Raw genomic sequence first — 13,384 nt, 5'->3', positions numbered from 1 at the left:
AAGCCTCAGTGCCTAGGACTTGCCGATCGAAAGGTCGGCGGTTCGAATCCCTGCGGCGGGGTGCGCTCCCGCTGCTCGGTCCCAGCGCCTGCCAACCTAGCAGTTCGAAAGCACCTCCGGGTGCAAGTAGACAAATAGGGACCGCTTACCAGCAGGAAGGTAAACGGCGTTTCCGTGTGCGGCTCTGGCTCGCCAGATGCAGCTTTGTCACGCTGGCCACGTGACCCGGAAGTGTCTCCGGACAGCGCTGGCCCCTGGCCTCTTAAGTGAGATGGGCGCACAACCCCAGAGTCTGTCAAGACTGGCCCGTACGGGCAGGGGTACCTTTACCTTTACCTTTAATTTCACTAATATGTCTGAATTTTGCCTCTATCATAGGTTTCTTTCACGTTGGTAACAATGTCTGAACTGTCATAACGTAAAGTGTCAATTTTCTAGGCATGTGACCATGTTAGTCTGTTGCAGAAAACAAGAGAGAATTCTGCATCTTCAAGGCCAACAGATGTCTTCTGCCCTAGAATCTACTCTAAGGTGCATGGGCTGGTTAGCTAAGTGAGTGGATCTACTCTGAGCACAGAGAGGAGAGAGAAAAACCATTGCTGTGGAGTCAAAAGCCAAGTTACATGAAAGAGAACTGTTAGTATGTTAACAGTACAATGTAGGGCACTCATAATAGAATCCAAACAAATTGCGACAATGCAATGTTGATGGCTGTGTTCTTAACTCTTCCCAGCTGGCTAGCAAAAATAAGTTTTATAAAAATGGACTTTGTGAGTAAGCCAAATTGAATAAATGATACTTGCTTCTGAGTAGACTGGCATAGAATTACAATGTTAGGTGCCTTACAGCAGAAGTGGACCCTCCAGATGTTGCTGAACTACAACTGCCATCGGCTCCAGCCAACATACCAAACAGCCAGGGGTACCTGGAGTTGTAGGTCAGCCAAGATCTGGCACGCCAAACATTTTCCACTCCTGCTTTTAGGGGGCTGGGATGCTTCCATGCTTACAGAGTTTATTATCTTCTCTCACTCCCTTTCCCCCTGACCCTGCAGGATCACAATCCTTGTCAACAGAGAGTTTGTCTCCAGAAAGAAACTTAAGCCAGAGACCAGGTTGCGAGGACAGGTAGGTAGCAAGGGATGGAAACTGCCACATTATGTATCATAAGACACTGCTTTCTTTTTTTTAAAGGACAGAAACTGCTATTTGACTCTTCCTTGTAGATCCAAGAGGAGATTGAGCTCACAGGAGTGGTGAGGCTGTCAGAAACCAGCAAGCCATTTGTTCCAAAGAACGACATTGAAAGGAATCATTGGCATTACCGGGACCTGGATGCCATGGCGAGAGTGACAAGAGCTGACCCCATCTTCCTTGATGCAGACTTCTGTGAGTTCCCCAAGGACCTGGCTGTGTAGTCTTAGCTTTTGATAGGAGTGGACTGCAACAGGCTCCTGACTTTGGGCCCCATCTGCATTTAAAACCGTATCATACCACTTGACATGGTCATGCCTTCCCTCAAAGAATTCTGGGAACTGTGGTTTGTTAACAGTGCTGAGAGTTGTTAGGAGCCCCCACCCCCCAATTCCTCTCCCAGAGCTACAGTTACTAGTGGTTTAATAGTCAATCCCTCTTCCAAGGGAACTCTGAATCATAGCTCTGTGTAGGTAAGTAGGGATGGGTGATATATTGATACTTTGTTCCTTACCATTATGAACTCCAGACCACGATCAAGGTTTCATATTTCTTCACCCTGTAATATATTGAGAATGCACTGCCTAGCTGGGCTTGCAGACCCAGCAGGTGTTAGTTTGATCAGCTCCGGCCCATCTGGAGCTGATTGAGCAGAGTGTAATCTCGCAGACGAAAGGATAAGCAGGTATCGTGCTACATGCTAATTTTATTTCTCATCTACATCGAGAACACACAAACGTACATCTTGCCTCTGTGAGATCACAGAGCAACTCCTTCCAGTAACTTGGACTGTAGAATGTAAAAGATGTATTGTGACATGCATCTGCTGCTCAGTGAGGGAAATAGAAACCAACATCCTCCCCCTTTCTGTGAACATCACTGGGCAGCGTGTTCATACAATATCAGTACAAACCCAACTTCCGTACATAGGTACAGTGTTGATCTCTTGGTACAACCTTGGACAATACATCAGCAGGAATTTCATTACCTGGCATATAGGACACCGTTACGAGTCCCTTCTGAACACATTCTCTAGCATGTTGCAGTTTCAATTGCAAGTGCTTTGTGCTTTGCTTACAACCTTCAGAATTCAGCAAAGCCAAGCATGCTTTGTTGTCCTGATAAACCTGGATTGGACATTTGACAGAAATTCTCATGTCTTTGCACAATTGTAACAACCATTCGCAATCTTGAAGTAATACACAGCATTCAGTTCAGCTTCACAAGTACTTAAGCTAACTGTTGTTTGCTTCTTGCATGACCAATCAAATAGACCCTGATTGTACATGTAGCAAACTCCAGACGTGCTTTTCCTGTCTGTAGTGTCACTTCCAAAACTTGCATTTGCAAATATTTCAAGACCACCAGACTTCTGATTGTTAAATCTCAGTCTGTAATGCATAGTGCCTTTCAAATAGTGAGCTATGCATTTCAGAGCTTTCCAATCCTTAACAGTAGGGTTGTTGACTTTTCTGCTTAGCAAATTACAGCTAACAGCAATGTCAGGTCTTGAACATCTGGCAATGAAGTTTAGTTTGCCTAGCACACTTCTGTACAGTGTAGTGTCAGAAAATGCTCCTTCAGTGTCATCTACCTGATAACCTGTTGTCATCGGTGTGTCTACAGGGTTAGCATCCATCAGGTTTAGTTTGCTTAACACATCAGCAATTTTCCGTGACTGGTGTACTAGAATATTGCCATCTTGATCTCTCTCTATTTCCAGAGATAGGTAGTTGTTTACCTCATCAAGATCTTTCATGTCAAAGTGTTCTTTCAGTTGAGCTAGGGCGTTATTGTACATTGTGACATCCTTCCAAAAGAACAAAATATCATCAACATAAAATAAGCAATACAGCTTCTTTTGCCCTTCCTCTTTGACAAACACACATGGATCAGCTTTCCCTTGCTGAAAACCTAGAGAAAACAATACTTCAGTGAGTTTAGAGTGCCAACACCGTGCACTTTGTTTGAGACCATAAAGGGACTTCTTCAGAGAACAAACAAATCCCTGTTTTACCTGTACACCATCAGGTGGAAGCATATAAAGAGATTCACCTAGAGATCCGTACAAAAATGCTGTATTCACATCATTGTGGGAAATGTGTAGATTCTCTTCTGCAGCAAGCTTGAGCATAAGCCTAATGCTCTCATACCTTACTGTGGGTGAGTAGGTCTCGCGATAGTCTTCACCTGGTACCTGTGAAAAACCTCTGGCTACCAATCTGGTTTTGTGTCTGACTATCTTGCCATTTTGATCTGTCTTCGCTTTGAAGACCCATTTGCTTCCTAGCGGTTTCATTCCTGGAACTACTGGAACTAGCTCCCATGTTTTGTTCCTCTCTAAGGACTAAAGCTCAGCCTTCATGGCATTTAAGCATGGGTCAGCATCCTTTGAATCCAAATCCTGGATTTCTTGGAAGCTTGAAGGTTCGAATACCTTCTTGGAGCTATTAACAGCTGCAACTGCTGTTTTAGCAAATTCATCAGCAAATCTCTTTGGAGGTCTACCTTTAGTGGCTCTTTCAGACCTGCGAATTAGTCGTAAGTCTTCAACACTCTCCTCTTCCTTCTTAGGAGAATAGTGGCCTATAGTGAACAATGGTTCCTCCAATTCTCGATCAGAGCCTTCAGAGGGTCGCATAGAGGCTTTCGCACTCTTGAAATCCTCCGAATCATCCGATTCAGTCTCAGATTCAGAATCAGGACCTTTATCAGTGGGTGTAGGGTGTGGTTGTTGCTGTGGCTGTTGCTTATCCTCAGTCTCATCACTGTCATCAGGATAACATTGGAAAATTCCCACATTCTCCCCCCACTTGGCATTGTGCTCAACACTTCTTGTGAGCCTAATTGTCTTAGAGTCAGTCATCATTACTCTGTAAGAACCTTTCTGATACCCTAGAAAGATACCATGCAATCCATGCTTGCCTAACTTGGAGCTTTGCGGTGTGTGAACCCACATGTCAGAACCAAAAATTCTCATGTGTTTGATGTATGGCTTCTTGCCAAACATCTTTTCATGGGGGTACAACCAATCGCTGAAGATAACCTGCGATTATAACTGTAAACAAAACACGCCAAAGATTCCGCCCAATAACTCTCTGGAAGATTGGCATCATGCAGCAAGGTTTTCAACCCTTGAAGCAATGTTTGAATTGCTCTCTCACAAAGTCCATTCTGCCATGGCGAACGAGGACTAGACAAATCGTGCTGAATTCCTTTCTCAGTCAGAAAAGCTTCAAACTGCTGAGAAGTGAATTCCCCCTGTGATCAGTGAAAAGAGTCTTTACCTTTTTACCATGCACATTTTCCAACCAAGCACAGAATTCCTTGAACCTTTGAAATGCCTCTGATTTCTGTTTGAGATTGAACACATAAATATACCTGGAAAATGAATGAATGAGGACCATGAAGTACCTGTTTCCACCCAAAGAGGGCGATAGTGGACCAACTAAATCAGCATGCATTACCTGGTAAGGTTCTGTAGCTTGTCTACTAGACACCTTACCTTTCACAGCCATTTTCACCTTGTTAGAACCTGCAATGCAACAAGTTTCATCCTGCACAACATCATCATAATACAAAACAAACAAACAATCCACATATTCAGCATGCAATTCATAATCGTTTTTCTTTGTGATGGTGCACTTCTTGTTCTTGAAGGAAACGTCAATGTTCCGTTCATTCAGCTGCGCAACGCTGAGTAGATTGTGTGCAGCATCTGGAACGTCAAGAACGTCGTGTATCGACAAGTCCAAACTGTGAAGAACAACAGTTCCGTAGCCTTGACTGGGGATCGTGTGGTCATCCGCCTGGTGAATCGCACCTTCCTGCGGTGTAAAAGACACGAACAGTCCTTTCACGTTGCAAATGTGTCTCGTCGCTCCTGAATCAACCACAAAGAACGATCTAGACGTCTTCTGGACCTTTGCAATCTTTGGAGTGAAGCGTGAGACCATCACCTTGTGCTGCGTTGTCCTGGACACCAGACCTTTGCCTTTGCCTTTTACACACGTTGAGCTTTCACTGCGCTGCTCTGTCTTGGCCTTGGGATATCTGCATTCCCTCTTCATGTGGCCTAGACGTCCACATGAGTAGCATTTCACTGCTTTCAAAGCTTTGGCGCCATCTAGTGGTTCCACTGCATTCTGGGATGACGTCTGTGAAGACTCCCCCTTACCGATGCAGCTAGCACTCTGCCTGTCAGCTTCATTCTGAATCACAGCAGTAACATGCACTACCGTGAGCTGAGCAGTTGGCAGAACAGCAATCTGAGTGGCAATGGATTCCCAACTTGAACCCAAAGAATGTAGTATCATGAAGGAATACACAGCCTCTGGAAAGGTGATTCCTCTCTGTTGCAGCTCATGCCTGAGATTCTGCATCTCCATCAGATGAGCACGCACATCTGCACCTTCAACAAGTGCCATATCTTGCAACTTGGCATAGTAGAACAAAGAAGCACCAGCCTCTGTTCTCAAATGAGTGTCTCTTAAAGTGTCCCAGATTTCTTTGCCTGAGGTCTTATCACGCAAAAGACATAGCTCTTCTGGGGATACAATCAGCGTAAGAGTTCCCCTTGCTTTGGAATCCCTAGCCTTCCATTCATCCGTCACCGGAGCTGGGTGTGTGTCTGTAATGACATTGAACAGACCCTCTTTTCGTAGCAGTGCTTCTCCATACAACACCCATTCCACGTAATTCTTTTTATTGAGCTTAGGAATCCCAAAAGCATCAGCTAGTCTTGCATTAGCCATCTCTGTTGCTTTAAAGCAAGCTGTGTCTGTTTACAGCAGCTGCATTCCAAAGGCACTTTCGATTTCAAGCCTCTCAAGCCTCTGTCGCAGCAAACGGTTGCTTTGGCTTAAAAGTTCAAAGTCCAGCCTTAAAGCCACTAATTAGTAAGTGGCAGGCTTCCCGTAGCAACAGCACATACCTCTCATCAATCTTCTTGACACGCTGAGCAGATAACTCTGTTCTGTTTCTCTGCTGGCCGCCATTCGTCATTCCGATTCCGACTTCTGGGCCCGGAACCTAAAATGTGAGATTTCGATCAGCTCTTGCCCATCTGGAGCTGATACAGCAGAGTGTAATCTCGCAGATGAAAGGATAAGCAGGTATCGTGCTACATGCTAATTTTATTTCTCATCTACATCGAGAACACACAAACGTACATCTTGCCTCTGTGAGAGCACAGAGCAACTCCCTCTCCAACAAAGAAATGACAGAATACTGAAAAACAGGAAACCAGTGTATGTCACATCCAGTCTCCCATTCCCGTGGGAAGCCAACAGTAACTTGGACTGTGGAATGTAAACAATGTCTTGTGACATGCATTTGCTGCTCAGTGAGGGAAATAGAAACCAACATCAGGCAGGAAGCAGAACTTTACTGCAAGGTAAAGCCAAGTTTACTGCAAAGTTAATGGCCATTTTCTGCCTGCCCAATCTGTTTCCCCCCATAAGATCCACTTGCGTGCCTCTTGCTAGGCAGAATAGAAACCCAGCACGGTATCAAGCTTAGCACGGTCTTGGGGTCTCTACTCTGCCTAACAAGAGGCATGGTATGTGCCTTAAAGCCCCATGGATCTTATTGGGAGAAAAAGAAAATTTGTTTGCTTATTGGAAACTTCGTTTCTCAGCAGTGCTGTGGGAAGGAGATTCCAATCAGCAAACAAAGTTTCTTCTTTGTGACTTGGCTCCTGCTTCTATTCAGGCAAGGAGGCATCAATTTACTTTTGCAGTAAAGGGCTTTATGCATTTGGAAACTAAGATGCAGACAATGCTGATGACTGGGCTGCTGTCAGTTCAAATTTTAATTGCTGGTTTTAGATATATTGTGATGTATTTTAAGTATTGTTTTAACCAGTTTGTTTTTATTATTCTTTATTCTATGACTGATGTTTTTAAATGTTGTAAGCCACCTTGAATTCCAACTTGACAGGATATAAATATATTACATAATAAATAATATAATATGAGAGGCAGTGGGGTGGAATCCATGTACATTATTTTGAGTTTTTTTGGAGGATAAACACTACAGATTTAGTAAGTAACACATAATTTGACATCTCTTTTATTGGTTTGGTTCAATATTAGAATATTTTTAACCGTAGGATTTTTTTTACACATTTAAAATATATAAGAAATATATCTACACTAAATTATAGAGTAGTATTGAGTAGAGCTACACACATGCAGAGCTACATACACACAAGAATGAATTTCAGTGGGGACAAATGCGAGGTTCTACACTTAGGCAGGAAAAACCAGCTGCACAAATAAAAGATGGGGGACACCTGGCTTGCCAGCAGTATATGTGAAAAGGATCTAGGAGTCTTATTAGACCACAACCTCAACATGAGTCAACTGTGTGATGCAGCAGCAAAAAAGCTAAAGCTATTCTAGGCTGCATCAACAGAAATATAGTGTCATAGTCCCGCTCTCTTCTGCCTTTGTCAGACCACACCTGGAGTACTGTGTTCAGTTCTGGGTGCCACAATTTAAGAATATTAACAAGCTGGAACATGTGGAAAGGAGGGCAACCAAAATGATCAAGGATCTGGAAACCTAGCTGTCAGGGGTTCAGGAGCAGAGGCACAGGGGAAGGAGGAAGCGGAGAGTGAAGGGGAACAATCCGAAAGCAGTGTAGGTGAGGATGACAGTGGGGCAAGAGATTCCATGAGTCTGTCCAGTGATTCGGAAGATTCCCAGAAGGGGGCACCGGTAGCCAGAGCAAGGGGGTTCCCGGGGGGGACGCACCAGAAGCAAGGGACCAGCGGTGACTCCCAAAGCAGCAGCTGGAGATCGGGACCAGCTTCCCCACCGGAGCGTAGCGGGGGGGAAGGGTCCCACGTGTCAGGGCCGGTTTCCCCTCCAGGGGAAAGAGAAGATGAGTCAGGGCTGACCACGCCCCTATCGCTGAGTGAGGGAACAGAGGGGAAGTCAGAGCTAGGTAGCCCCCCCGAAGGGGGAAGCAGTGAAAGGAGCAGTGTAACGGTCAGGAGGAAGGTTGCCGGCTGGGCGCGCGCGCCAAGTTCAAATGCACAGGCGCGCGGGACAGCCGGGAGCGCAGACTGGGAGCCAGGTCCTAAAGCACGCCGGAGGCAGGGGGAAGAATCCGGGGACTCAGCATCAGAAGAGTCCAGAAAGGGCAACACCCCAGCGGGCAGAAGGACCCAGAGGAGAAAGGAGCAAAGGAGGAGGTGGAGCAAGGCTAGGGTCTTGAACTGGTGTCTGGGGGGAGGAGATTCAGACGGAGCTTCAGCGGTCTAGGGTTGAGACGTAGAGCTGCGCGCCGCGGCTTTGGAATCGAAACTGAACCTTAATAAAGACTTTTGTATATAACAAGAACTGGCGTTGGTCCTCTGTGAGCTGGGACCTTGGGCAGCTCTGACACTAGCCTTATGAGGAACGGTTGAGGGAACTGGGTATGTTTAGCCTGGAAGAGAAGACTGAGAGGAGATAGGGTAGCCACCTTCACGTATCTTATGGAGTGTCACATGGAAGATGGAAGCAGCATGTTTTTTCCTGCTGTGGAGGGGGCAGGATCTGAATGAATGGAGTTCCACTTAGTTTAATACCACTTATGTCAGAAACCACAGAGCCTAAACCACAGAGCTTAGGGCTTGCCAATCAGAAGGTCGACAGTTCGAATCCCCGCGGAGGGGGGAACTCAGTCCCTGCTCCTGCCCACCTAGCAGTTCGAAAGCACAACAAAGTGCAAGTAGATAAATAGGTACCACTCTGGCGGGAAGGTAAACGGTGTTTCCATGCGCTGCTCTGGTTCGCCAGAAAGCGGCTTAGTCATGCTGGCCATATGACCCGGACGCTGTACGCCGGCTCCCTTGGCCAATAAAGCGAGATGAGAGCCACAACCCCAGAGTCGTCCGCAACTGGACCTAATGGTCAGATGTCCCTTTACCTTTACCTTTATGTCAGAGCCAGGTGTGGATTGGGTAGAGCAGCCATTTGGTTGGTTTGCTATGCTATACAGGGGGTGAAGTAGGACAGGGAGTTACACAGAAAATCTGAGCATGGGAGAGCTGTATCATTGGCAGGGAGAGTGAGATGGGAGTGGGAGTAGAGATTACATAAGTTTACCTACATAGGACTACCTACATAGGTTTTCACTTTTTACATAAAAGTAAGCTGCCCCTGGTGTTTGAATTTCTTTTCTAAAGGCTCATATTGCATATGGTTCTGACTCCCTGCTGTTTCTCTCTTGCAACCACAGAAAGCACAGTTCCAGGGGGGGGCCCTTTGGAGTCCAGACGAGGGTGACGTTATGCAACGAGCACATGCAATACATCATTACCTGGTAAGTGACAAAACATTTGGGGTTTTATCTAGAGCGGGGCGATATTTGAAAATCATGATGCAGGAAAAGCTGTGAAGCCAGCTAATGCTTCTTTATAGCTCCATCCTTACTTCAGACATAGTGATATATTGTGATGTTTAAAGGTAAAGGTACCCCTGCCCGTACGGGCCAGTCTTGACAGACTCTGGGGTTGTGCGCCCATCTCACTCAAGAGGCCAGGGGCCAGCGCTGTCCGGAGACACTTCCGGGTCACGTGGCCAGCGTGACATCGCTGCTCTGGCGAGCCAGAGCTGCACACGGAAACGCCGTTTACCTTCCCGCTGGTAAGCGGTCCCTATTTATCTACTTGCACCCAGAGGTGCTTTCGAACTGCTAGGTTGGCAGGCGCTGGGACCGAGCAGCGGGAGCGCACCCCACCGCAGGGATTCGAACCACCGACCTTTCGATCGGCAAGTCCTAGGCGCTGAGGCTTTAACCCACAGCGCCACCTGCGTCCTTATTGTGATGTTTAGCTGGTGACAATATTGCAGTGTTGAAATCAGGTATCACCCAGGCCTAGTTTCATCCATGTTCCCAACCTTTGGGATATTCCTGTTGATTTTATCTATATACCATTTTTGAGTGGTATTGTGTGGCACGGAATTTTTTTTAATGATGCTAAGTAGTAAATATTCTGCAAGTGTTTTTGCCAACAATGATTTAAAAAAACCTGCTTCTCGTACAGATTGGCGTCTTTTGGTATCTACTTCTACTATAGACTGGCATCTTGCTGACGCTATTGAGGTTGTACAGTGGTACCTCTGGTTAAGAACTTAATTTGTTCCGGAGGTCCGTTCTTAACCTGAAACTGTTCTTAACCTGAGGTACCACTTTAGCTAATGGGGCCTCCTGCTGCCGCCGCGCAAATTCTGTTATCATCCTGAAACAAAGTTCTTAACCCGAGATACTATTTCTGGGTTAGCAGAGTCTGTAACCTGAAGCGTCTGTAACCCGAGATACCACTGTAATCAGCTGTTGGCCCTTTTTGTTAGCCATTATGTATATTTCCCTATATACACACAATAGCTGGACAATCTCGCTCTCACGCTGGAAGCTATGCATGAAGATGATCTGACTCTGGATTATGTTACTGACCGGCTGCTGGAGGAATGGCAGAGGTGTGACAGCAAGCAGTTGTCTGCTCCGAGTGCTTCGACAAGCGATCGGCTTGTGAAGAATGCAGACGGCATTTCTGAGGAGAACCAGCCAAAACAACATACCCGAGTTACGGCTGGTGAGGAATCTGCGTTTGCTGTTTGTTGTTGTTACAGGTGCGGTTCTACTCGGCATCTGAGGAAGCAGTGTCTGGAGGAGACCATATCTGAGGGTCAAAAGCAGCGGAAACAGCAAAGTTTGGAAAGAAGAAGCAGATGGCACAACTTGTGACGGCCGTGGTCGAGTGTCCTGATGAGCAGTGAAACACCTGGATTATCGATTCAGGGAGTTCCTGGCACATTGTGGTTTCAGAGGCGGTTTTTGCCAAGAAGGTTTCTACACCACGGAGCCAGGTGGCATTTGCTGACGGAAGGAAATCTGACGTGGAGTCGGGTGGTTCTGTTTTTGTCTCCTGTCTTCGCACGCATCTGGACAATGTTCTGTGTGTTCCTTCGCTGAGGAGCAACCTGATGTCTGTCTCCTGTCTGCTGAAAGCTGGGTTTGTAGTGCATTTCTGGGACAGTTACTGTGAGATCCAGAAAGGCGGAGTGTGATGGCCTGGGATTCGGACTCGGATGCTGAACCTGAGGGATCCCAGCTTGCACAGGATTCCCCGCTTCCAGAACCAGCTGAGCCGGGGCTGTGGCATGAGCCTGAATGGTCCTCACCTGTGCTGGATCCTCAGGTGCAGGCATCAGATCAGTCTGCTCTGGCTTCTGAGGTGATGGAGGACACGTTGCCTGTAGGTGCTCCACTCTCAGCCCCATCAGGGGAAGCCAAGGTTGCCTCTGGGTCCAGTAACCCTCCAGCCTCTCCTGAGCTGCAGAGGCTCAGGGCAGAGAGGCGGAGAGAACTAAGTTTCCGCAGGAGGAGTGCTCACCTCCAGGCAAGGAGAGGCAAGTCACCAGAGGATCGGGGCCGCCCTATGCCTCGGGGCAGATAAAAGCCGGCTAGCCCCAGTTCCAAGTTGTGGGAGCAACATTGTTAGTTCCTGCCTGAACCTTGTCCAGCTTTCCTGCCCGAGCTCCTGACCCACCCTGGCTCCCTGCTTGCAAGCCTGTTCCTGACTTCACCCGACTTCCTGCCCTGCACCCAGCTTCAGCTACTACAGACTGCCTCCACGTTGATCGTGGAGGCAAATTTATGTCTGGACCTTTTCAGTCTTGGTTACAGACAAAGGGCACAGTGTTGGCTATTTGCAGATACGGGACGCAGGTGGCGCTGTGGGTTAAAGCCTCAGCGCCTAGGACTTGCCGATCGAAAGGTCGGCGGTTCGAATCCCTGCGGCGGGGTGCGCTCCCGCTGCTCGGTCCCAGCGCCTGCCAACCTAGCAGTTCGAAAGCACCTCTGGGTGCAAGTAGATAAATAGGGACCGCTCCAGCGGGAAGGTAAACGGCGTTTCCGTGTGCGGCTCTTGCTCGCCAGAGCAGCGATGTCACGCTGGCCACGTGACCCGGAAGTGTCTCCGGACAGCGCTGGCCCCTGGCCTCTTAAGTGAGATGGGCGCACAACCCCAGAGTCTGTCAAGACTGGCCCATACGGGCAGGGGTACCTTTACCTTTTACCTTTAGTGCTGCAGAGAGCTTGCTGGGGAGACCATGCATTAAAAAGGGACACAAAAATAACTTAAACAAGGTTTTAATAACAAAAACAAAAACTCCTTATACACTAAATACATCAACAACAAACCAGACCCAACCACCAACCCATCCCCCAGGGTAATGAGAGAGCTAGGTGCTGCCCCTTATATACTATACTCAATTGCTGACACAGCTTGATTAACACAACTCAGCAGCAACTGCTATGTTTCACAGCTGTAAGACTGGTTCTCGTTATTTGCCCTGGCCCTGACCCTTAAAGACATACACAACTTGTGAAACAATAATGAACCTTCACATTTTAAAGTGACCATTCAACACACAGGTCATAGAAAAACATGCCCCCATAGTCTGGAAGAAAACGGGTTGGCAGAGAGGAAAAACAGGTCTCTACAGGAGATGTTGTACTCAATGCTTGAGGATGCTGGTCTATCAAAGGTGTTTTGGGCAGAAGCTTTTCTGTCCACGTGCTATTTGCAGAATCATTTATTTCATAGATCAATTGGAACAACACCCTATTTCAAATTGTTCAACAAGAAGCCCAAAGTTGATCATGTGCGTACATTTGGTGTGAAGGCATGGGTTCATGTGCCTCGAGCACAGCGTAGAAAGGGTGATCCCAAAGCACAACAGCTTATATTTGTAGATTACCAAGATTTGGGCAAAGGTTACAGGTTTGCGGTTGGTAAAAATGGGCTGGTTGTTTCAAGGAATGTTAGGCTCTGTGAGCATAGCGGCTGGGAGAAGCTGCATGCCAACTCTGAAGTTTGGTTTCAAATATCAAAGGGGAGATCTTTGAATGCTAAAAGAAAACCAGACACAGACACAGAAGAGGATTCTTCTGTTGAGGCTAAAGAGAATGGTAGTCAGTTTTCGCCACAGCAGGAATTCCACTCTCCTCAAGGGGGGCGAGAATCTGAGGAGGGAAACAGTAAAAGCAAAGCCGGTTTCCCTCCCAGAAGGTCTCAGAGGAAGACTAAAGGTGTACCCCCAGATCGTTTTAAACCTGGTACTGCGAATGTTTTCCATGTAGCAGCTGAACCTCAAAGCTACAAGGAGGTGCTGGGGTTACCAGAGGACCAA

General features: G+C 47.0%; 1 long non-coding RNA gene across 1 annotated transcript; it reads left to right on the top strand.

Annotated features, from left to right (window-relative positions):
- Positions 1 to 413: 413 nt before the first annotated feature.
- On the top strand, positions 414 to 9,567 carry LOC309361177. Its single transcript, XR_014164369.1, has 3 exons — positions 414 to 1,127; positions 1,226 to 1,388; positions 9,426 to 9,567. It is a non-coding gene; the product is annotated as an uncharacterized lncRNA (long non-coding RNA).
- Positions 9,568 to 13,384: the final 3,817 nt, after the last annotated feature.

The sequence above is a fragment of the Podarcis melisellensis genome (genome assembly GCF_964234715.1).
Source record: "Podarcis melisellensis genome assembly, chromosome: W".
NCBI lineage: Eukaryota > Metazoa > Chordata > Lepidosauria > Squamata > Lacertidae > Podarcis > Podarcis melisellensis.
Note: the sequence above shows the minus strand (reverse complement) of the source record. Positions and strands in the feature narration are given on the sequence as shown.